Source organism: Capra hircus, chromosome 6, assembly GCF_001704415.2.
Source record: "Capra hircus breed San Clemente chromosome 6, ASM170441v1, whole genome shotgun sequence".
Lineage (NCBI taxonomy): Eukaryota > Metazoa > Chordata > Mammalia > Artiodactyla > Bovidae > Capra > Capra hircus.
This window is the reverse complement of record NC_030813.1, coordinates 26357590-26381452: the sequence shown is the minus strand read 5'-3', so window position 1 is coordinate 26381452 and position 23863 is coordinate 26357590. Positions and strand designations below refer to the sequence as shown.

Sequence of the window (23863 nt, the reverse complement as noted above, 5' to 3'; positions counted from 1 at the left end):
AAAACAGTTTCCTTAGAGATAAGATTCATAAAGGCTATTATTTTGAGCAAACTCAAGGCAAAGAGATTTTCTGCAGAGAAATAGGGACTACAATGAAAGAAAACGACATTCTTGCAAAACCAGCATAGGAAAGATGATGAAGATCAGCAACAGAACTCAGGTGAAGTTCAAAGCAGAGGAATCTAGACTAGAGACGGCTCACTTAGTCTCACTTCCATGCCTATTCCCTTATTCAGTCTTTCATGAATTTATTAGTTGATTCATCAGTTATTTATTGAGCAGTAAATATTTAACAGGCAATAAGCGAGTACTGGAGGTTATCTTAGTGAAAAAGACAAAGAATGTCTTTCATAGGACAGATAGTAGCAAAGCTAAGATTGAAACAAAAATAACAGAAATTATCACTGAAGTTCAAAAGTGGTAAGAACTAACAAAAAAACAAATTTTGAAATTTGTGAGAATAAGTACCAGGAGAACCTAATCAAACACAGAGGATCGAGTCCTTCTTTGAGTTTCTATGAGATTTGGAATTTCAAGTGGAATTTGAAAGCTGAAAAAGATTTACCTAAGGATTTTACCAGTTCCTTAGTGGAGAAGGAATTAGGAATCTTATTTGTGGTTTAAGGAAGACATATAGCACATATATTTCCATACAGTGAGATTAACTCCATCATATTCAACAAAATCTATTATTTTTATAAAGACCAAAAGTATTCGGTATTCATCTGGATAGATTTTCAGGCTGTGTGACTCCATCTATTTAGTCAAGATTCCGGTATTTAGCAACACTTCTCTCTGGGTTTCTAAGCATTAGTAAACCTTAACAATTTAGTGTAGGCATATTAAGATCATTCTTTTGTTTAAAACAAGTGTGTGTCAAGCTCCTATTGTGTGCTAAGCTCTATCTTTTGCACCTGATGTTAGAGTGAAGAGGAAGATAGATGAGGCCCCTGATTTTATGGAGTTCACATTGTAGTACGAACTTAAATTCTATTCTTCTAATGTTCTAATTCACATTCCCAAAAGCAATACAGAGGGATGACCACTTTATTGGATTGGGCTTTTATTGTTCTTGCTTTTAAAATGAAGAAAGGTACAAAAAAATTAAGGCATTGTTATGGGTTGAATTATGTACATGAAAAATACAAGTCCTTACTCCATTACCTCAGAATGTGACCTTACTTGGAAGCAGGTTTTTTTTAACAGATGTAATTAGTTACGATGAAGTCATTAGGGTGGGCCTTTGTATAGGATAACTTTTGGACGCAGAGACATACACACAGGGAAAATGCCCAGTGAAGATGAAGACAGAGATCGGGGCTGTGCAACTACAAGCAAGGAACACCAGTGACCGCGGCAAACACCAGACGCTAGGAGAGGGGAATGGAGCAGGTTCTCCCCCGCAGCACTCAGAGGGGCCCAACCCATCAATCTCAGACGTCCATTCTCCAGAACCGAGAGACAGCACCTTAGACACCATGCTGAAGCTGCCCGGTCTGTGGTACTTCATTACGGCAGCCTGAGCAAACAAGTCCAGGCATATTTACTTTGAGTTCCCCTAAAAGCAAAGACGGAGAAAAGGACTGGGAAGTGTTGATGTTTGTTTGACAGCCGTGCACAGGATGTAAACTTGCTCTCAGAGGTATAGCAATGTTTAGTTAGTTTTCTCTTATTTTCCCAGTAGGGTTTAGACCTAAAAGATGACCAAACAAACCAAAGGCGTTCAGTGAACAATAAAGGTCTCCACCACAAATTGCCAAATTTGGGCAGTGCTCAACAATTAGAGGACTTCTCAGATGGTGCTAGTAATAAAGAATCCACCTGTCAACGCAGGGGACATATGAGGCACGGGTTCGGGCCCTGGCTCAGGAAGATCCCCCTGGAGGAGGTCATGGCAACCCACTGCAGTATTCTTGCCTGGACAATCCCATGGACAGAGGAGCCTGGTGGGCTACAGTCCATAAAGTCACTTCAGACATGACTGAAGCGATTTAGCATGCATGCATGCAACAAATAGAAAGGAATGCAGGAGTGGATCTAGATTTGGTGAGTCTTGAAGTCAGTCTACTCTAAAAGTATTAAATTATAAATAAAACTTAGGTACAAAAGTCAATATTTACTTAGAATAAAAAGGAATTTAAACAAATCACAAATATTAGAAAGATGATATACTACAAATATCCCTAAATCTAGAAAACGGCAACATTCTTGTTTTTCAATTACATCACATCCTTTCATAATGCTTTTTTCCTACATATTTTGGCTGCATGCTTTTTGATCACCTCTTCATGTGGCACCAAGTCTGTATGGTTTTCAAAAGAGAGAAAAGTGTCTTCCTCTAGCATGTCTGGTCAAAATTTGTGTTTCATTATTGATAGATGCAATGCATAAAACATGCAACTTCACACACAGATGTACTCACTGCTACAGGATGGTGAGCCAGAAAGACAGGAATTCTAATAAAATCTATTTTAGATGATTTCTAGAAAAATGTATTTGGAGTTTATATATAATGTATAATCAAGTATACTCCTGACAAGAGAGAATTTCTGCTTTGATATGGCATTGATGATAACTGAATCTTCTGCTTATAATTTCACACATCTGACACTTGGAGCAATTTTCCACAGAATTGCTTCTGGCTCTAATCATTGCAAACCTTGTTTCTTTCTATTCCCCACATACTTCCAGTGCTAGGTGCTATAGGACACATTCTTATCCTGACATGACCTCTGACCCAGGTCCTTCAAGCCACAATGCCTGGTAAGTTGACTCAAGGGCAGGAAGAACATCCGAAAGTCATTCTATACCAGGTCAGCCAGGAATAGCTTAACTGTATGAGTGACTGGGACCTCATAAATATATATGCCCTGAGCCAAAACTTACTGTGCCCCCAACTCAACTTTCCTGTAACCAGATCCCCAAAACACTTGTGTCCTTAGTAGCACCACTTGACTACACTGTGACACATGAAAGTATTTTACTTTTTTGCAAAGTGCACAAAATTCTATAACTATGTGAATGTGTCACGATCCCTCCCAGGACCTTTGAAGGAGCCCACATGTGCAAGGATACCTCTACAAGAGAAACCGGGAAGCTTAAATTTCACTCACCTCATGGTAAGCCTAGCTTTCACGATGCTAAATGAATGATCAAAGGCTTCCTCACACCCATGTTCTTTGCATAGTTAATTTTTGATCATTTGCACTTTGGCAGCAGGAAATAAAGTTTAGACAACCCTTCTGGGGCAATGTTTGACTGTGAGGAATGGAAAGAGAGTCGGTAAATGAGAGAGGAATTATTAGAAGAATTGGAAAGTGGTCATGTGGATGGAAATTATGAGTCATGAGGGAAAAATATAAGCATTTCCTCTGTCCTTTATATCTAACACAAAGGATAGAAAATGATCCTCAAAGACAAGATGTCTACCTGATTTGTTTAACCAAGGGAGTCAGAGGACTTGCTTTCGTTCAATCCAGAAAGGTCTGCAACTAAAGAACCTATCTACTAAAGGTTAATTTGAGCTGTTCCTTGGTATCTTATTTTCATTCAGGCCTCAGACCAAACGATTTTCTTAACCATGTCTATAAATGGAAAGTACACAAGGTTTGTTTTTAGGCTTGGTGACAGTAAATTAGAAAATGCCGAAGTCTGTATCTGTTAAAGTAGCAGTAATGATAATGTTGGTTTGTAGGCCACTAAATTCTGTTTGGTTTTGTATTCCTTGGTTTAACTGAAGGCATCAGTATTAAGTAAGAAGAGACCTTAGCTATTGGGTAGGTTTCTTTATAATAACAGGAGCATTCTTCTGGTTAATAATTAAATTACACTATTAGGTCTTCAGATTCTTCAAGCTAGGCTTCAACAATAGGTGAACCAAGAACTTCCAGATGTCAAAAATGGATTTAGAAAAGGCAGAGGAATCAGAGATCAATTGCCAACATCTGCTGGATCATAGAAAAAGCAAAAGAATTCCAGAAAAACATCTACTTCTGCTTCATTGACTATGCTAAAGCCTTTGACTGTGTGGATCAAAACAAACTGTGGAAAATTCTTTGAGAGATGGGAATTCCAGAGCACCTTACCTGCCTCCTGAAAAATCTGTATGCAGGTCAAGAAGCAACAATTAGAAATGGACATGGAACAACGGACTGGTTAAAAATTGGGAAAGGAGTACATCAAAGCTGTATATTGTTACCTTGCTTATTTAACTTAAATGCAGAGTAAATCATGCAAAATGCTGGGCTGGATGAAGCACAAGCTGGAATCAAGATTTCTGGGAGAAATATCGATAACCTCAGATATGCAGATAACACCACCCTTATGACAGAAAGTGAAGAGGAGCTAAAGAGCCTGTTGAGGAAAGTGAAAGAGGAGAGTGAAAAAGCTGGCTTAAAACTCAACCTTCAAAAAACGAAGATCACGGCATCTGGTTCCATCACTTCATGGCAAATAGATGCGGAAACAATGGAAACAGTGTCAGACTTTATTTTCTTGGGCTCCAAAAATCACTGCAGATGGTGACTGCAGCTATGAAATTAAAAGACCTTGCTCTTTGGAAGAAAAGCTATGACCAAATTGACAAATATTGAAAAGCAGAGACATTACTTTGCCAACAAAGATCTGTATGGTCAAAGCTATGTTTTTTCTCATATGGATATGAGAGTTGGACTACAAAGAAGGCTAAACACCAAAGGACTGATGCTCTAGAACTGTGGTGTTGGAGAAGACTCTTGAGAGTCCCTTGGACTGCAAGATGATCAAACTAGTCCATCCTAAAGGAGATCAACCCTGAATATTCATTGGAAGGACTGATGCTGAAGCTCAGTCTCCAATATTTGGCCATCTGGTGGGAAGAACTAACTCATTGGAAAAGACCCTGATGCTGGGAAAGACTGAGGCAGGAGGAGAGGGGGATGACAGAGGATGATATGGTTGGCTGGCATCACTGGCTCAATGGACGTGAGTCTGAGCAAGCTCCAGGAGATGGTGAAGGACAGGGAGGCCTGGTGTGCTGCAGTCCATGGGGTCGCAAAGAGTCGGACACAGCTGAGCAACTGAACAACAAATTAGATCTTCAGATAGGGGAAAGGCAAATAAATAAATTTCAAAGGCATTAACATGCAATCTATTTTTAGTTAGTATGAAAACAAAGACTAGATCAATAAAAGTAACAAGGACTTTAACAGGTTTTGACTTCAGTCAGTTTAAACAGCTATAGATCACTGGATGTCTTCCCCACCAAGCTGCTGGTACTGCTAGGCAGAGAAATATGTTGATAAAGGGGTCAGAACCTCCAACTGCCTTGATTTGTTCTGTCCTGTATTTATTTTCTCCTGCTTTGGGAACAAATCACCACAAATGTACTAGCTTGCTCAGTCACTCAGTTGTGTCCCACTCTTTGCGACCTCCTGGACTGTAGCCCGCCAGGCTCCTCTGTCCATAGGATTTCCCAGGCAAGAATACTGCAGGGGGCTGTCATTCCCTTCTCAAGGGATCTTCCTGACCCAGGGATTGAACCTGAGTCTCCTGTATCTGTCCTCAATCACATCTGCAAAGTCCTTTGCCATGTAAAATAACTTATTCACAAGTTCAGAGGATTAAAATATGGACATCTTTGGTGGTGGGGGGAGTTTATTCTTCTCTCCATGCTTCCCTAGCCTAGAATGTGGAATGGGGCGTGGGGTCAACAGCCTTCCCACTCTTCTGCAAGAAACATCTCATGGAACATCTCCATTCTTAATCTATTGAAGGGAAAGGTTTCCTACAGCAGTGGTGTAAGATAGATGTGAACAGCTTTTCTCTTTTAAAATTAATAATGATGATGATAATAGTAATGCTGGAGTATCTGAGAGATATTGAGGGTTCAGTTACAGACCCCCGCAGTAAAGCAAATACTAATAAAGCAAATCACACACATTTTTTGGTTTCCCAGCACACATAAAATTATGTTTATGCTACACTGTAGTTTATCAAGTACCTAATGGCACTAGGCCTAAAAAAATTGTTTGCACATACCTTAATGTAAAAACATTTTGTTGCTAGAAATGTTATCATCTGAGTCTTCAGTAAATCACAGTAGGAACATCAAAGATCACCAGTCACAGATCATCATAACAAATAATAATAATGATGATAAAAAGTTTGAAATATTGTAAGAATTACCAAAATGTGACAGTCACATAGCAAATGCTGTTGGAAAAATTATACCTGTAGACTTGTTTGATCCAGGGTTGCCACAAACTTTTAATCCATAAAAAACACAATATCTGTGAAGCATGTGCGTGCTTGTTCAGGCGCTTCAGTCGTGTGCGACTCTTTGTGACCCCATGGACTGTAGCTCACCAGGCTCCTCCATCCAGGGGATTCTCCAGGCAAGAATACTGGAGTGGGTTGCCATTCCATTCTCCATCTGTGAAGCACAGTAAAGTGAATTGCAATAAAATGAGGTATGCCTGTAATGATAATAACAACAATAAAAAGTAATTGGTGGGATCTCTTCTCTTCAGAAGAATTCTGAGGGCTGTATTTTTTATGAGTGGAGTTCCTATCCAGCCTGCACATAAGCCCGGGAGATAAAATATTACTACTTTGGTTATTATTTGTCTTGGCTGACTATACAATAAAACCAAAGGGCATCAAAGTCCATTTCCAGATTCCTGGGTGGTCCATTTCCCTTCATTGCTACTTTGTCATTTTGCGCTTTCCTGAATAAGCCCAAATATTTGCTATTTGGGTGGAGCCACAGCATACCAGTCAACCCAGAATTCTTTTTACCTGTATGCTATTATTCAACTTGTAAGTAAACTCCAGTATAACAAAGTTCCTTTGAACTTTACATATCAAAGAAAAGTCACTTTTTTAGACTAACATCTAAAGCAGCTCAGCACACATGGAGAGAGAGATGTCACAGCTGCGACTTAGAGACCCAGCTGGGATGTTCTGGCAGACTGTCATCTATTGACTAGAGATCTTTGATTCTAGAGAATGATTGCTTCTTATATAGACATTGGCCTCTGCTAAGTAATCCTTTCCTCTTATGTTTTGCCGTTTAAACTGTTGACAGTCAAGATGTTAACCTCTTATTTGTTCTTCTTTTGAATGGTTTTGTTAATTGTCACCTACGGATACTATCCCACAATCAAGGCAGGTCTGCATACACTACAATCATGATGGAACGGATGAATGGATGGACAAAGGGGACAATGCTGTGCAGTAGATAAACCCAGGTATGTCGGGTCTTGGCTCCACCCATAACATTTCTATGACCTTGGGCAGATTAGCCTCTGCGGGCCTCAGTTTCCCCATCTAGAAAATGTGTGTGATCATAACCACCTCATACATTTATTGTAAGAATTTGAGGTAATATATGTAAAATCCTCGAAATACAGAAACTGAAAGAAAATCTCTCTCAACAGCAATCATTACCTAGTGTTGTACTATTCAGGGATTACACAGCTAACCCTCAATAATCCATGTGCGGGTTATTCTCTTTGCAAATTAGACCCAGCAAAATTTTGAAAGTAAGTAGATTTTCCTATGAACTCCTCATTTTCTCTTGGCTGACTTCCCACCACCCGTCTCACATGTGTTTATAAAATGCACACAATTTAATAATAAGATATGTATTGCAAGAATAGAAAGGTAAAGCTGTGGTCACAAATGGGATACATTATAAAAGCAACATTTATGACATTTGGATTCTCTGACTGGCAGTTACTTGCCAAGACTGCTGAACAACCCAGATGTAAAAATTTAAATTTCATTGTGTTAAATGGGGAGCTAGAGTGGCCAAATATTGTGTGGTTTTGTAAATCTCTAATTTTTTAAACTTAAAACTCTTAGCTTATGTCTATGTATAAACACCAATATTAATTCTCATCAATTATCTTTTGTGACATCTAAAATGTTTGTTGTCACTGGCTCCATGGGATCAGCAGATCAGTCAAGTCTGACCTCAGTCCCTTCTCCAGGCCCCTGGGGTGAGAGACTGATCATTGTGGTTGGCTGGTGAGTTATCAGCCATTCTGTGGAGTTGAATCCCATAGGCAAATGAAGAAGGAGCAAGGTTCAAGCCATGAGGAAAATCCTGAAATGTAAATATGTGAGGGTAGTTACTAGCAATGATGAAATTTGAAAATGAGGGTCTCAGGTTATAATACAAAAGGGAAGGCAACAGAATTCCAAACCAAATTAAATACATTGCACTTAAAATACATTACCAAAGGCTGATAGATAAAGATTTTTTAAAAGAACATTAAAAGAAATGACACAATTGTCATTCCTGGTGTTTATGGGGGAAGAACAAAAGAAAATAGTAATCTTCAACTTTAAAAAAAAATGTATTTGATGAGGGACTTCCCAGGTGGCTCAGACAGTGAAGAATCTGCCTGCATTGCAGGAGGCCCGGGTTCAATTCCTGGGTTAGGAAGAGCCCCTGGAGAAGGGAAGGACTACCCCCTCCAGTATTCTTGCCTGGAGAACTCCATGGACAGAGGAGCCTGGCAGGCTACAGTCCATGAGGTCACAGAGAGTTGGACATGAACTGAGTATCTAACACTTACCTACATACTTTACTTACAGCTGACTTACAATGTTGTGTTAATTTCTGCTGTACAGCAGAATGATTCAGTTACACATATACATACATTCTTTTTTCATGTTCTTTTCCATTATGGTCTATCATTGGATATGAAATAGAGTTCCCTATACTACACAGTAGGACCTTTTTTTTTTTCTACTTTATGGCTCTACTACAACTATGAGCTGTCTTTTTTTCAACCTGTGCTATAATCACTTAGATAGTGAAAAGGAAACCCAAAGTTGAGTTGAAACTATGTAAAAGATAGCTCCTAATTACCATTTACATGATTAACAACCCAAAGTTTGCTCTCACCCCACCACCTTGAACTGGTGACCTGTAACTCAATTTTTGGTCCTATGGGAGTCTTCCCAAGTCACCAGGGGGCAAAGCTCCCTTTGGGCCCCTTCTTCCTCCATATGAAACAGAGTATATTTTCCTTATTAGATTAATATCTACTTTGTCCTCCAGTCTGTACAGCAATGGGGCAAAGTGGCCTTGGTTGTCTTCCCTCCAATACCTCCCACGTCCAGCACCTGTATGTACTCCGTAGGTATTTGTTGAATGACGGAGCAAGGGTGGCTTTACACTAAAGTTTTCCTGCCTATGAATGTTTTCAGTGAGTGTGTATAAGTTAAGCTTTATCAAACTGTTTGCTGTGTTTAAATACAAAAAACCCAAGCTGCATCTTAGCTTTTTGACATCCTCCAAGAGCAGGCTTATTTTACCAGCAAATTGCTCCCTGAGTCAGCTAATGCTAAGGTATGCTCAATACTTGTCTAAAAACTCTCCTAATCTTCCCTAACAGAGGCCAGAGTGCAGCTGAAACAGCTCTTCTGACATTTGGGAAGCTCCGATTCTGTCAGTCATTTTCTGTTCTTTATCATGTTTTTCTTTTTTTCTCTTCAAAGGAAAAAGCTGTTTTCCTGTGTGTGAGAGCGTTCTCTCCTATCTAATAGCACTCAATTGTCTTTCTGTTCCATTAGTGTGCAGGAAACCACCTGTCCAATTGAGCTCAGAGCTGAGGATGTCAAAGTGTCTCATTTTATATAGATGTGCAGCTGTCAGATCAGGGATCAAAGGCTTGCTTTTAATGAAAACTAGTCACTTTTACCAATATGACTGGAGAATTTATATAAATACAGTTATCTGGATCAAATGATTGGCATTTGTACTTCTCAAGCGCCCACCATTTTAACAATGACTTGGCTTTCCAAATAAAAGGACAAAGGAAACCTCTGTCCCCTCCCTTCCAATCCGGCTCTTTCTACTGCGGTCTCTGTAATGGTGGTTTCATAATAGCATTGCACAGGCCATGTTTGAGAGATCTGCTTTAGTCAATAGTATTTTTTTTTAAATTTTTAAATTAGAGGCCAGTATTTTAAAATGGGAAGACTTCATATAAAATTTTAACTTTTCAACTTTTCTTGAAAAATCAAGCACTAGCAATACTGAGTAGTGTTCCCACAGGGCAAATAACACAGGGTAGCCTCTGATGGTCCCCAGTGATCCCGCTTGCCCGGTATACAAGCTCCCAAGAATTCACCTGCAATGGGGGAGACCTGGGTTCAATCCCTGGGTGGGAAGATTCCCTGGAGGAGAGCATGGCAACCTACTCCAGTATTCTTGCCTGAAGAATCTCCATGGACAGAGGAGCTTGGAGGGCTGCAGTCCATGGGGTCACAAAGAGGCACAACTGAGCAACTAAACACAGCACAGCATATCCAGAAAATAGATTATTTGTTTTAAGAGAGTAAGCTTGGGGGTAATTTGTTACACAGTAATAGATAACTAATTCAGTGAGCACAGCTATGCCCTTTGGAAGGCGTCCATTCTCTCTGGTCAGTGCTGGGCCAGCCTTCCCCAGGGTGACTGAGACACCACTCCCTGAGTCACCCCATCAGGAGGCATCCCACAGTCAACCAGTCACCAAGCCTGTAGGATCAACCTCTGGTTTTCATTCTTCCATCTTCACTCTGCCCTCTCTGCCCAGGGTTCAGTCCCTCACTATGTCTTGCCTGGGCAATGGCAACAGTCTCCTGACTCTTTCCTCTGCTTCCTGTCTCCCTCACCATCAGTTCATCTCCCGACACCTCTGCCAGAGTGCTCTTTCTAAACTCTCTCCAGGATAAAATCCAGACATCTGGGCTTGCCTTCCAGGTCCCTCTCTAACCAACCCTGCCCCACCCTCCACCTGCACATTCCCTACCCCCTCCCTGCTGCAGTCACCCGAAACTGCTCACTAATCCTTGAATGTGCTGCCTAAGTCACAGGTCAGGCTTCCCTTGTGGCTCAGACAGTAAAGAATCTGCCTGCAATGCGGGAGACCTGGGTTTGATCCCTGAGCTGGGAAGGTCCCCTGGAGAAGGGAAAGGCTACCCACTCCAGTATTCTGGCCTGGAGAATTCCATGGACTGTATAGTCTATGGGGTTGCAAAGAGTCGGACATGACTGAGTGACTTTCACTTTCACTTTTCAAGTCACAGGTCTGTGCTCTTGGCTCAAAATGAAACATCTCTTCCCCACTTGGCAACCTCCATCACCATCACCTCCTCTTTGAAGCCATTATTAAATCAGACCCCAAGTGAGTGACCGCTTCTTCCTTGCTGTCCTTACAGCCTTCAGTCATGCACTTGCTTCCTCATCTTTCATCTTCTCTTCCCGAGTAGTGAGCTTCTTTATAGATGAGGACACTGATACTCAGACAGCCATCCCTCCAACACCGTGTCCCGCACTAGGAGGGTACTCATCTCACAACACTGTTTCTACAAAACGACAACAACCGAAACGATTCTGCCGAGTGCCCTTAATGCCACCCCTTGGACAGCCCTATATTCTGGAGCAGGCGCCACCCAACTTCCCTCCTCTACTCATCCTTGAATGACTTGCTTGAATGGCTCCCCCTCAGAGAACACACGCTAATCCTTAGACCACACTGACATCCCTCTCAGTAAGACTCAACACTGTTGTAAATACTTACATGGTGTTTAACGCATCCCAGGCACTGTTCTAAGTGATTTGTGTATATTTTCATTCATTTAATCCTCACAGCAATCAGTCGGAGCCATCCGGACTGAAATGGAGGCATTTGAACCCAAGCAGTCTGACTTGGGGTCTGCATGCCTAACAGCTTCTTTAATGCCTGTTTATCAGCACCCACCTCTCAGCCCCAAACCCCACCACACATGAAAACAAGCCATTAGGCAGTAGGCTCTAAGAGGTCGGGCCTTCCTTGTTTGCGCTTCCCCAACACCAAGCCGACTCTGGCTCCTGAAAACAGATGGCTCAGGACTTTGTGGTGGGGCCCATGACTGGCTGGGCTTTGCACATGACCCCCTGGGTCAAGGGATGCACCTCTCAGTGACCCACCTCAGAGAGCTAGCCGGAACTGGCCACGTTTCATGATGAGGCCAGGTTTTTAAAGGTTGATAACACAGGGGGTTGGGGTAGGCTGCAGCCTCCTCCCCAAGTTCCACATCTGGGCAAGGACACCTGGGGCCTGCTCTGACACAGGCCATCATGTGATAGCCAGGAACAGCCGTTGTATCAGCTGCTCATAGCAAAAGAGCTGATGTCTAGTGAACCCTCCTGTAGTGTTCAGGAACCTCCCCTCTCTAAACTCAAATCCTCATAGTTTCTCCAGGAAGCTTTCCTGTCAGAGCCTGAGATCACAAGGGCACACTTTCTGAGGGCGATGCTATACCCTGGCTCCAGGAACAACGCAGAGTGAAAAACGAAAAGCGTAAGTCGCCCAGTGGCATCTGACTCTTTGTGACCCCATGAACTATAGCCCACCAGGCTCCTCTGTCCATGGGATTCTCCAGGCAAGAACACCGCAGTGGGTTGCCATGTCCTTCCCTAAGGCATCTCCCAAGCCAGGGGCTGAGCCTGGGTCTCCTGCAATGCAGGCGCACTTACCATCTGAGTCACCAATGCGTGCTAGATAAATAATGCCTGGTGAGCTTCACAGATGAGGACGCAGGCTGTGGACCTCACAGCACCTCAGAAGTTCTGTCTTAAAGCCAACTGGGGCCAGAGAAGTGTGGAAACCACACTGGGAGAAGCTGAGGACTTCCTTCCCTCTTTGTCTCTCAGGATGGTCTTTTCGCTTCATTGCCACTGTTTGTAAAACATTTTTTTTTTAAAGTCAGAAAGCCTCTTTTCGCATTCTCTCCTTTTCCTGAACATTCATGTCAGCAGGTCTCTCCTTTTCCTGAACGTTCGTGAGCCACTGATGTCCCCTGTTAAATGCGTTGCTTTCAGGGCTGACTTTCAGGCTGGATTAAAAGATATACAGTCCTGTACAAGCGTTAACTCATGGTTGTGCGCCGCATTTTCAATGGCCTAGGGAGCTGCTGCAGTATGAAACAACATACCTTTTACAAATGACTGACCTCATTTCACTTCATAGAAATGCTGGGCTCGTTATTTACATGGAGAACCTATCTCTTCATTATAAATCTTGGAAAGAAATTTCCATCTTCACTCTTTAATGTTACAGTTTTTGAGATTCTATTTCTGTTTCTTGTAAAAAAAACAAAAACAACAAAAAAAATAGCAACAGGAGAAAGTGTTATGGATACCTCAGGAAAAAATGAGCTTGGAACTAGTGCTATCAGATAGGAGTTGATCATTCCCCTCACCTAGTTTGTCCTTATTTGATTAGTGCGCATGTGTGTTTGTGTCTGTCTGTCTGTCTATCTGTGAGGCTAATAATGGATACAAAAACCCTGCTAACATCTGAGCTGGTTAACTGTAGCTCTCAATTTATAAATCTAAAAACTGGTGGCTACTAAGTTCAGAGTCCTTTGGACAGCAAGGGTATCAGACTAGCCAATCCTAAAGAAAATCAACTCTGAATATTCACTGGAAGGACTGTTGGTGAAGTGAAGCTCTAATACTTTGGCCACCTGATGTGAAGAATCGATTCATTGGAAAAGACCCTGATGCTGGGAAAGACTGAAGGCAGGAAGAGAAGGGGGTGACAGAGGATGAGATGATTGGATGGCATCATTGACTCAATGGATGTGAGTTTGAGCAAACTCTGGGAGATGGTGAAGAACAGGGAAGCCTGGCATGCTGCAGTCCATGGGGTCACAAAGAATTGGGCACGACTTAGTGAAAGAACAACAAGTTCAAAAAATAAGTGCCTCTGTAAGAAAGAGATCTTGCCAGATTTGTGTATCAGTGGGTGAGGCAGTTTGTCACTATATGGCCCAACTTGCGGTTCATGTTGAAAACTATCTACCTGAGTTTTAATACTGTTAGGGTCAGATTGGATCTCTGGGTTGGGAAGATCCCCTGGAGTAGGAAACAGCCACCCAGTTTATTCTTGCCAAGAAAATCCCATGGACAGAGGAGCCTGGCTTGCTACAGTCCATGGCATTGCAAAGAGTCATACACAGCTAACCACTGAGCATGCACACACAGTCATTCTCAGTATTCTTGAGAGATCATGGGTTTGCAGGTCAGAGGATGGGTAGAAAATGAATAAAGACACTGCAAAGTAGAAGCGTGAGAGGGAGAGTGAAATGCCATTTGTGCTGTTTTTGCTAACGCTCATACAACGCACACGTTGTATCTTAAGGCAGCCTACAACCTGCTGTGTGGTTTTGGGAGCCTTGACTCTTTACCTCCTCGGCATCCTGTAATGAGCTCTCAACAAACAGCCGCAGCCTCAGCACCTCAAGCATGGGTGTCTGGGTATATGGAATCACATGGGATGGAAGGGCATAGAGGCTAAGTGCTCCAGAGCCAGACTGCCCACTCGTGAATCCTGCCCTGCACTGGCCAGCAACGGAACCACAGGCCTTTCCAAACACCTGTCTCAGCTGTCATATATGAACTGGGAATATGACTCATATTTCTTTGTTAAGTCATTAGTGTTATCTTTATCATGGGCTATCTGTGTGCCTCCACCAAAATTCAAATGTTGAAATCCTAACCCTGACTGTGGTGGTCTTAGGAAGTGGGGCATTTGGGAGGTGACTACATCATAAGAGCAGAACCCTCATGAACGGGTTGAGTAGCCTAGTAAAAGAGACCCCAGAGAGCTCTCCCACTCATCCAAGCACACAAGGACACAGGGAGAAGACAGCTGTCTAGGAACCAGGAAACAGGTCCTCACCAAACACCAGGCAATTCGCTAACACCTTAGTCTTGGACTTCCAGCCTCCAGAACTGTAAGAAATATACTTTTGTTGTTTAAGTCACTCAGTCTACAGTATTTTTTCTTATAGCAGCCCCAAAGGGCTAAGCCAACATTAATATCAGCATTGGTGTTATTTTAGCTTCTGGGTCTTGGAATATGAACTTGTTTAGATAAGAGTCTACTGGTTACAAAGAACAGGAGCCCCGCAAACAAGGTAAGGTAAAAAGAATCATGAAGAAATATGATAGGATCTCAAGGAAGTGTAGTCAGACCTCATGGTAACTGTCTTTCTCTCCCTACACAACCACATACAGAGGGTTTCCACCATTGCTTCTCTTTGCATTTGCCCATTCTTCACACAGCAGCTCAGCATCCTCTCACTCTCATGGCTTCTGCCCTCCACAGAACTTCAACTTGTATGTGGCGTTTCGTGGGCCATCTCCCATCCTGACGCTTTGCTGTTGTTCAGTTGTTCAGTCATGCCTGACTCTTTGTGACCCCATGGACTGCCGCATGCCAGGCCTCCCTTTGCGACCCCATGGACTGCAGCATTCTAGGCTTCCCTGTCCTTCACCATCTCCCAGAACTTGCTCAAACTATGTCCATTGAGTTGGTGATAGCATCCAACCGTCTCATCCTCAGTCATCCCCTTCTCCACCTGCCTTCAATCTTTCCAAGCATCAGGGTCTTTTCCAATGAGTCGGCTCTTTACATCAGGTATTGGAACTTCAGTGTCAGCATCAGCCCTTCCAATGAATATTCAGGGTTGATTTCCTTTAGGATTGACTGGTTTAATCTCCTTGCAGTCCAAGAGATTCTCAAGAGTCTTTTCCAACACTGCAGTTCCAAAAGCATCAATTCTTCAGGACTCAGCCTTCTTTATGGTCCAGCTTTCACAGCCATACATGACTACTGGAAAAACTGGGCCTCAAATGCCTAATTTCCATGACCCTGTCACTATAGGCACTGTACTTCCCAGTCAAAATCTAGAGAGATGACGACTGTATTTTGGCTAGATTATGGATTATGGTTCTTTGAGGGTTAGATATGGTAACCCCTGGTCTAATTAGGTGTGTTTGGCAAATGTGGGTCACATAACACTAGAATCACTCTGCCCAAGGAGCATAGGTAGGGGTCATTAAGCTAGAAAGAGTCCATCTCTTTCAGAATTTTCCACAGTTTATTGTGATCCACACAGTCAAAGGCTTTGGCATAGTCAATAAAGCAGAAATAGATGTTTTTCTGGAACTCTCTTGCTTTTTCCATGATCCAGCAGATGTTGGCAATTTGATCACTGGTTCCTCTGCCTTTTCTAAAACCAGCTTGAACATCTGGAAGTTCACAGTTCGTGTATTGCTAAAGCCTGGCTTGGAGAGTTTTGAGCATTAATTTACTAGCGTGTGAGATGAGTGCAATTGTGTGGTAGTTTGAGCATTCTTTGGCATTGCCTTTCTTTGGGATGGGAATGGAAACTGACCTTTTCCAGTCCTGTGGCCACTGCTGAGTTTTCCAAATTTGCTGGCATACTGAGTGTAGCACTTTCATAGCATCATCTTTCAGGATTTGAAATAGCTCAACTGGAATTCCATCACCTCCACTAGCTTTGTTTGTAGTGATGCTTTCTAAGGCCCACTTGACTTCACATTCCAGGATGTCTGGCTCTAGGTGAGTGATCTCACCATCGTGATTATCTGGGTCGTGAAGATATTTTTTGTGTAGTTCTTCTGTGTATTCTTGCCACCTCTTCTTAATATCTTCTGTTTCTGTGAGGTCCAGACCATTTCTGTCCTTTATCGAGCCCATCTTTGCATGAAATGTTCCCTCGGTATCTCTAATTTTCTTGAAGAGATCTCTAGTCTTTCCCATTCTGTTGTTTTCCTCTATTTCTTTGCATTGATCTCTGAGGAAGGCTTTCTTATCTCTCCTTGCTATTCTTTGGAACTCTGCATTCAGATACTTGTATTTTTCCTTTTCTCCTTTGCTTTTCACTTCTCTTCTTTTCACGGTTATTTGTAAGCCCTCCTTAGACAGCCATTTTGCTTCTTTGCATTACTCTTCCATGGGGATGGTCTTGATCCCTGTCTCCTATACAATGTCACAAACCTCATTCCATAGTTCATCAGGCATTCTATCAGATCTAGTCCCTTAAATCTATTTCTCACTTCCACTGTATAATCATAAGGAATTTGATTTAGGTCATACCTGAATGGTCTAGTGGTTTTCCCTACTTTCTTCAATTTAAGTCTGAATTTGGCAATAAGGGGTTCATGTTTAGAAAATCTGCCTCATCTTCTCCATCCTTATGTTAAATGACCTTATTCACATTCACACTGTCTCTTTCTCTGTTTACTGAATTGCCTCCTACTTGTTCTCCTTTCCTTCATTCTTTTCCCAATTACATCCATCTTCCATACATGCCAAAAATGAATTATCTAAAATGCAAAGCTGGACAGAGCATTAAACTGCTAGAAATCCTCTAATGGTTCACTATTTCTACAGGATCAGCTCCAAGTTCTATTATGCAAGAATTTCTTTGATCTGGCCCCGATCTGGCTCTCCTGAGCCTCCTATCCCAACACTTAACATCCTGGCAGCCCCTAAACTGCAGCATGCTTCCCTCTTGCACTCTATGCTGCTGCTTGTCTCTCTGCTTTTGCTCATGTGGCCCTCTCTGTCCAGATGCCCTTCACTCCCCTCAATTCATCCTCTAAGACATGGCTCAGTTATCACTTGTTCTGGGCAACTCCTCTGTCCCCGCATCTCCAGTCTAGGTTGAACGCACTTTCTCTGTGCATTTATAATATCCTACCCATACATCTCCCATTGCATTTAGCATTCTGTTTTATAATTAGATGTGCTGCTGCTTCTAAAAACCAGGACAATGGTCTCACCTTTTTACCCCTCTCACCTAGCTCAGAGCCAGGGACATGATGGGCTCTCAATAAAAACTTGTTAAATGAATGACTATAATGGCTAATGTGTATTAATGTTTAATGTATGCTGGGCATTGCATTAAGGGATTCACATATATTTTCTCATTTTACTTTTAAACAATTTGATGAAGAAACTACTATTTACCTGAGGCTCTGAGGACTTAAGTAAAGTTTTTAAAGTCACACTGTGAGTAGGTGGTAGAACTGGAATTTGAATCCAGCTATCTCTGACTTCAGAGCTTGAGTCCTTAACCTTGCACAATGCAGCTTCCAGCAGCCAGAGACCCACAGCCCCAAAGCCACAAGGGCTCCTGGGAAGACACCTGGTGAGCAGAAGCTTAGGTCAGTGTTTAGTCCAAAGTTCAGAGCATGCAATTCTCCCATGGAAAACTTCAATGGCCTCATACTGAACACTGAGGAAAATCTCAGATCTAAAATGTGGCTTTATAAGGACCTGAACAACAAGGCCCTTACTGTGTCCTCTCCATGTCTGTGCCGGGCCCAGCCCCCCACCCCCACCCCTACCACACTGCTGCTCCCTCTACAACTCCAAGCTCTTTCCAGCCCTTTGCACATTCATATCACCTGCTTGGTCTGCTCTTTTCTATATTCTTTCTTTCCTCTTTCATATCTCTGTTTAAATGTTACTTCTTCAGAGAAGGTTTTTTTTCCCCCATAAGTAAGTTTCCATCATTTTCTGTCTCATCTCTATGTTTCTTTTACAGTGTTTTTCAAGATTTGTAATTATTTTATTTCACTTTTTTGTTTTTGTCGCTCTTTCCTCTAGAATTATAAGGTCCATTAGAGCAGAGTCTGTTTGTGATATTCCTAGTACCTAACACAGTGGATGGATGAATAGGCACTAAACAAATATTGGTTCAAAGTTGTATACCTAGAGGATGATTATTGTTAAAAAAAAAAAAACACAGAAAATAGCAAATGATTTGTGAGGATGCAGAGTAAATCAGAACTCTTGTGCCCTGTTGATGGGTGCAGCCACTATGGGAAACAAGATGTTGGTTCCTTAAAAAATTACAAGCAGAATTACCATATGATCCAGCACTTGCACTTCTGGGTATATATCCAAAAGTACTGGAAACAGGGACTTGAAGATGATATTTGGGTATTGGATACCCAAATGTTCATGGCATTTGGGTATCCAATGTTGGGTATCCATAATACCTATGTTCATGGCATTATTATTTGCAGTAGCCAAAAAGTAGAACTACCCCAAGTGTGTATAGATGGATGAATGGATTAAAACGAAGTGGCAGATACACAAAATGGAATATTATTCAGCCTTTAAAAGGAAGGGAATTCTGAAACATGCTCAGCATGGATGAACTCAGAACACTATACCAAGTGAAACAGATTAGTCACAAAAAAAGACACTGTATGATTTCACTTATATAAAGTATCTAGATTCATCAAGTTCAAAGAGACAGAAAATAGAACAGTTGTTCCCAGGAGCTGAGGGCAGGAAAAATATTAATTGTTTAAAGACCGCAGAGCTTCAGTTTTGCAAGATGAAGAGTTCTGTGAACAGATGGTAGTGATGGTAGTACAATAATGTGAATGTACTTAATGTCACTGTCAATTTAAAAGAGTTAAGATGGTAATTTTTATGTTATGTGTATTTTACCAGTTTTTTTAAAAAGAGGAAGATGGTTGTATCCTGTTCGGTAGCATGCTGATCCTCTGACTCCCAGTCCCATATCCTCTTATTTACATATGCTAACTCCTATTAGGACACATTCTGTCAATTAAGCATTACAATCACCTCCTTTCCCAAAAGAAAAGGTCTTTCTAGAACCTATTGAAAAGGGATACTACTTAGAAGAAACTTTAGGGTCTACCTAAATCCGTATCTTTTGTATCAGGGTGCAGATAGGGTTAACATAGACCAGAAGCCATTGCTGATCTGGGAGAGGAAGGGTAAAGGGAGGGTGTGGTCCCTGGAACTTAAAAGCTGTGGTTGTAGGAGAGGCAATGACCTTTGAGAGAGGAATGTGGCAGTTGCCACACACTGCTAGCAAGAAGGGAGCCAGTCAAATAAATATGCCTTCCTCTGATCTTCTACCAGCTTCCCTGGTGATTTAGACAATAAAGAATCTGCCTGCAATGCAGGTGACCCGGGGTTCAATCCCTGGGTTGGGAAGACCCTGGTGCCTCCCATTGGTTGAATCCAACAGGAAGTCAGTAGGCAAGGGAACCATTGGGATGGTCCATAAAGACCCCAGGACACAGGGTAGAGGGGGAAAGGTGGATGGTCCAGAGGTGCCTTCACTATATCAGCCTTTGTTCTAAAAGAATTCAATGACTTACTCAAGGTCTCCCAGTGATAGATATGGGACTGTCATGTTTTTTTGACTCAATAAAGCTTCTACCCACACATCAGTAAGGAATGAGAACATTACTCTAAATTTGGAAAATCTGCCGCAAATAGAACAAACATCTAAAGGAAGTTTTGTTTCATAAAAGAGAGTGGTATGCACTGCTTCCACAGAATTAGCATTATTAAGAGCTTTTGTGCTGCGGACTTTGCAAGTCTGACTCATCGCCTTTTATAAAGAAAACAGTTTTAAGATCCTGAGTTTTCTTCCTGTTTTTGTCCTAACATTCATTACAGTGTATGGAACATTTAGAAGAAGCTGGAGCAGAGTATTAAATTATAGATGTTGAGTTGAATAAAATAAGATTGCTAAGTCAAAGAAAATCTTTGAAAAGATTCATGGAATTACATCCCCAAACAAGGATTTTTTTCATAATTAAAGGACTTTGAGGTAACTTTTCAGACTCCTAGAAGTCCACAAGACCTTACTTAAAAAAACTGATGTGACAAGATCTTTGAACACAAAATAACTGAAACTTCAAGGGAATAAGACAAGAATGGTGCCCTTTATTCTCCTTAGAGGAAGCAATGCAGGGGAGCATAATAATTAAGAGCCTAAGTTGGAGAATCAAAATTCTTGGGTTCAAATCTGAGTCCATCACTTACTAGCTGGGCAGCTGCAACTTTGGTAAGTGACTTCACTTTTCTTTCTAAACCACAGTTTTCCCACATGCGATATAGGAAAAACTGTAGCTAGTCAGTCGGGTGGTGTGAGGCCTGGATATATATAGATACCTAGCACATTGCCTCTCTGGCACTTGGGTCTCAAAAAATCCTAGTAGGTAATACTAGTAGTATTATGGCACAATTTATTCTTTTTGCCACTAGAAGTGGTACTATGACTGAACTAAATGACTAATTTATCACAGTTGCTTTGATTGCCATTGACCTATTGATGTGTTAAGAGCACTCTAAAGTCCAATTGGGTAATGATGGTCTATAATTATGAAGATGCATCTTAAGTGAAAAACAGTGGATGACAATGCTGATTTGATGAGTGAGTAAGAAAAGGAGGGAAAGGAGGAAGAAAAAGAAGAGTAGAGATGGAAGGAGACAAGCCCAAAAGATAGACGTTTTGAGGGGTGAGGAAGGGAAGGGAGGGTGTCCATCTGCCATGGTGGTCCCGGGATCCACAGCTAGTCACATGCTGGAACAAGGCAGAAATGCCAGTGGAAGACAGTCTAAGTGTTTAATGCATGCAGGATATTATCATACCTAGGATGCACAAAAGGATTTCCTTGAAGGATTCATTACTACCTTATCTCTGCAATTTGCTTGAGAGGTGTACAGTGAGGGAGGGCCCTTCCTCTGACTCCACGTCTAAATTTGCCTCCTTCAGTCGATGGGAACAGCTCTCTCTGGTCCTTGGGAGGAGGTCAGTCTCAGGCCTCTAGGAACCCTTCCCTAATTCTCTTTTGAAAGCCAGGTTCTGTGGACCCTTCCCCCACATCCACAAGCTAGAAACCAAAGGATGTAAAAACGAGAGCACCAGAATGGTCCTCCTCCTCAAGCAACTTGCAGCCTCAAGCTGCACATTGAATCGCTTACACATTACATGTCTGGCAGATTTCTCCTTGGTCAAGTGTATCAACACAAACAGAAGAGTTAAGAAAACAAACCACAGTCACTCCTGTTATTCTTCCCAAAGGAGAGAATGTACTATTTACATCATTTATGGCAATAACAGAAGAGCAGGATAAAGATAACCAAGCATTTGATGTGTGTGCTCTGGAATTAAACTTAAGTTGTCCTAGCTCAATGCGCCCATCATTAGCTACATCTGAAAGAGCTCACATTTTGATGGCAGGAAAACTGGCTCTGTTTCAGTTTCTTATTTAAAAATCTGGGTGACAGCCTTTCTAGGCCCCTTCTATCTCCCTTTGCGGAGGTGGAAGGAATTTTCCCACTGTTTATGGTTTCCTTTGCTTTTATTTGAGAAATAAACAGAGGCAAATCTTGCTTGGACCATCAGGTTTCCAGTTTCCTAATTCTTTTAACTGAGGTTTGACCAGTTCTCTTAAGTTCTGTTTCCTTCCTTGCTCCCCCTTCCCATACCACCAACATTGCTTGTCCCAGTGCTTTGTTATAATTATGGAAGTTTTGCAATGTTTCTGGTAGGTCTCTTGCAGTTCTTGTATGGGAGGTATTCTGCATGTGGGCATAACTTATTTATGTGCTACATTCCTAATGCAAAACAGCTTAATAATCTCCCTTTGAAGGATATCACATTTAGAAACAGAAACGTAAGAGTCTCAGTGCTAATGTTTCTGGATAGGTGATCTAAGCACGGAATCTGTAAACCTTCAGGACAATATATTATTACCTGGTGGGTTTTTAATAATCTACAAGTTTCTTCAGATTAGAGAATTTGATCATTAATTCATTTAAAAGAACACTACATGAAACGAGCCGGTAATACTAGTTTCTATACTGCTTTAAGTTATATTCTATGGGCTGTGTAGCCCCTAGTAAAACAAAAGGCAAGAGCTTTAAGTTCATCATTATTCTGTAAATAAAGTTAAAACTGTATCCTTAAAAATCAGAAGGTTAAGTCTAGTCATGTTAGTAATTAACAGGAGATAATGGTAAGATAATAGAGAAGTGTTGTCATAATAAAGAGAGGTGACCAGGAGCTTTCCTGGTGGTCCAGCGGTTGGGAATCTGCCTGCCAATGCAGGGGACATGGGTTGGATCCCTGGTCGGGGAAGAGTCCATATTCAACAAGGCAACTGAGCCCATGAGCACAACTCTGAAGCCCACACACCCTAGAACTTGTGCTCTCCAGCAAGCAAAGCCTCAGCAATAAGCCTGAGCATAGCAACTAGACAGTAGCTCCCACTCACAGCAACTAGAGAAAGCCTGCAAGCAGCAACAAAGATCCAGCGCAGCCAAAAATAAATATTAATCAATTTAAAATAATAATAATATAAGGTGCTTTACCAAAAAAAAAAAAAAGAGAGAGAGAGAGAGAGGCAGTGAGAGTGAGATGACTGTGACCAGAACCATATGTTTTACAAGGGGAGAAGGCAAGGATGTGCATTCATTAAGTGCTTGCTATGTGGTGTGCTTTACACATGTTGCTTTATTCAATATTTTCAAAATGAGGTTTCCATTACCATGGCCTGTTTCAGTCAGTTCAGTCGCTCAGTCATGTCTGACTCTTTGCAACCCTATGAACCGCAACATGCCAGGCCTCCCTGTCTATCACCAACTCCAGGAGTTTACCCAAACCCATGTCCACTGAGTCGGTGATGCCATCCAACCATCTCAACCTCTGTTGTCCTCTTCTCCTCCTGCCCTCAATCTTTCCCAGCATCAGGGTCTTTTCAAATGAGTCAGCTCTTCGCATCAGGTGGCCAAAGTATTAGAGTTTCAGCTTCAACATCAGTCCTTCCAATGAATACGCAGGACTAATCTCCTTTAGGATAGACTGGTTGGATCTCCTTGCAGTCCAAGGGACTCTCAAGAGTCTTCTCCAACACCACAGTTCAAAAGCATCAATTCTTCGATGCTCAGCTTTCTTTATAGTCCAACTCTCACATCCATACATGACCACAGGAAAAACCATAGCCTTGACTAGACGGACCTTTGTTGGCAAAGTCATGTCTCTGCTTTTTAACATGCTGTCTAGGTTGGTCATAACTTTCCTTCCAAGGAGTAAGCGTCTTTTAATTTCATGGCTGCAATCACCATCTGCAGTGAAAGTCAGCCACTGTTTCCACTGTTTCCCCATTTATTTGTCATGAAGTGATGGGACCGGATGCCACAATCTTCATTTTCTGAATGTTGAGCTTGGAGCCAACTTT

At 41.8% G+C, this 23863-nt stretch overlaps 1 pseudogene; it reads left to right on the top strand.

Annotated features, from left to right (window-relative positions):
* Nucleotides 1302–23863, top strand: part of LOC102186755 — a 46721-nt pseudogene continuing 24159 nt past the window's right edge.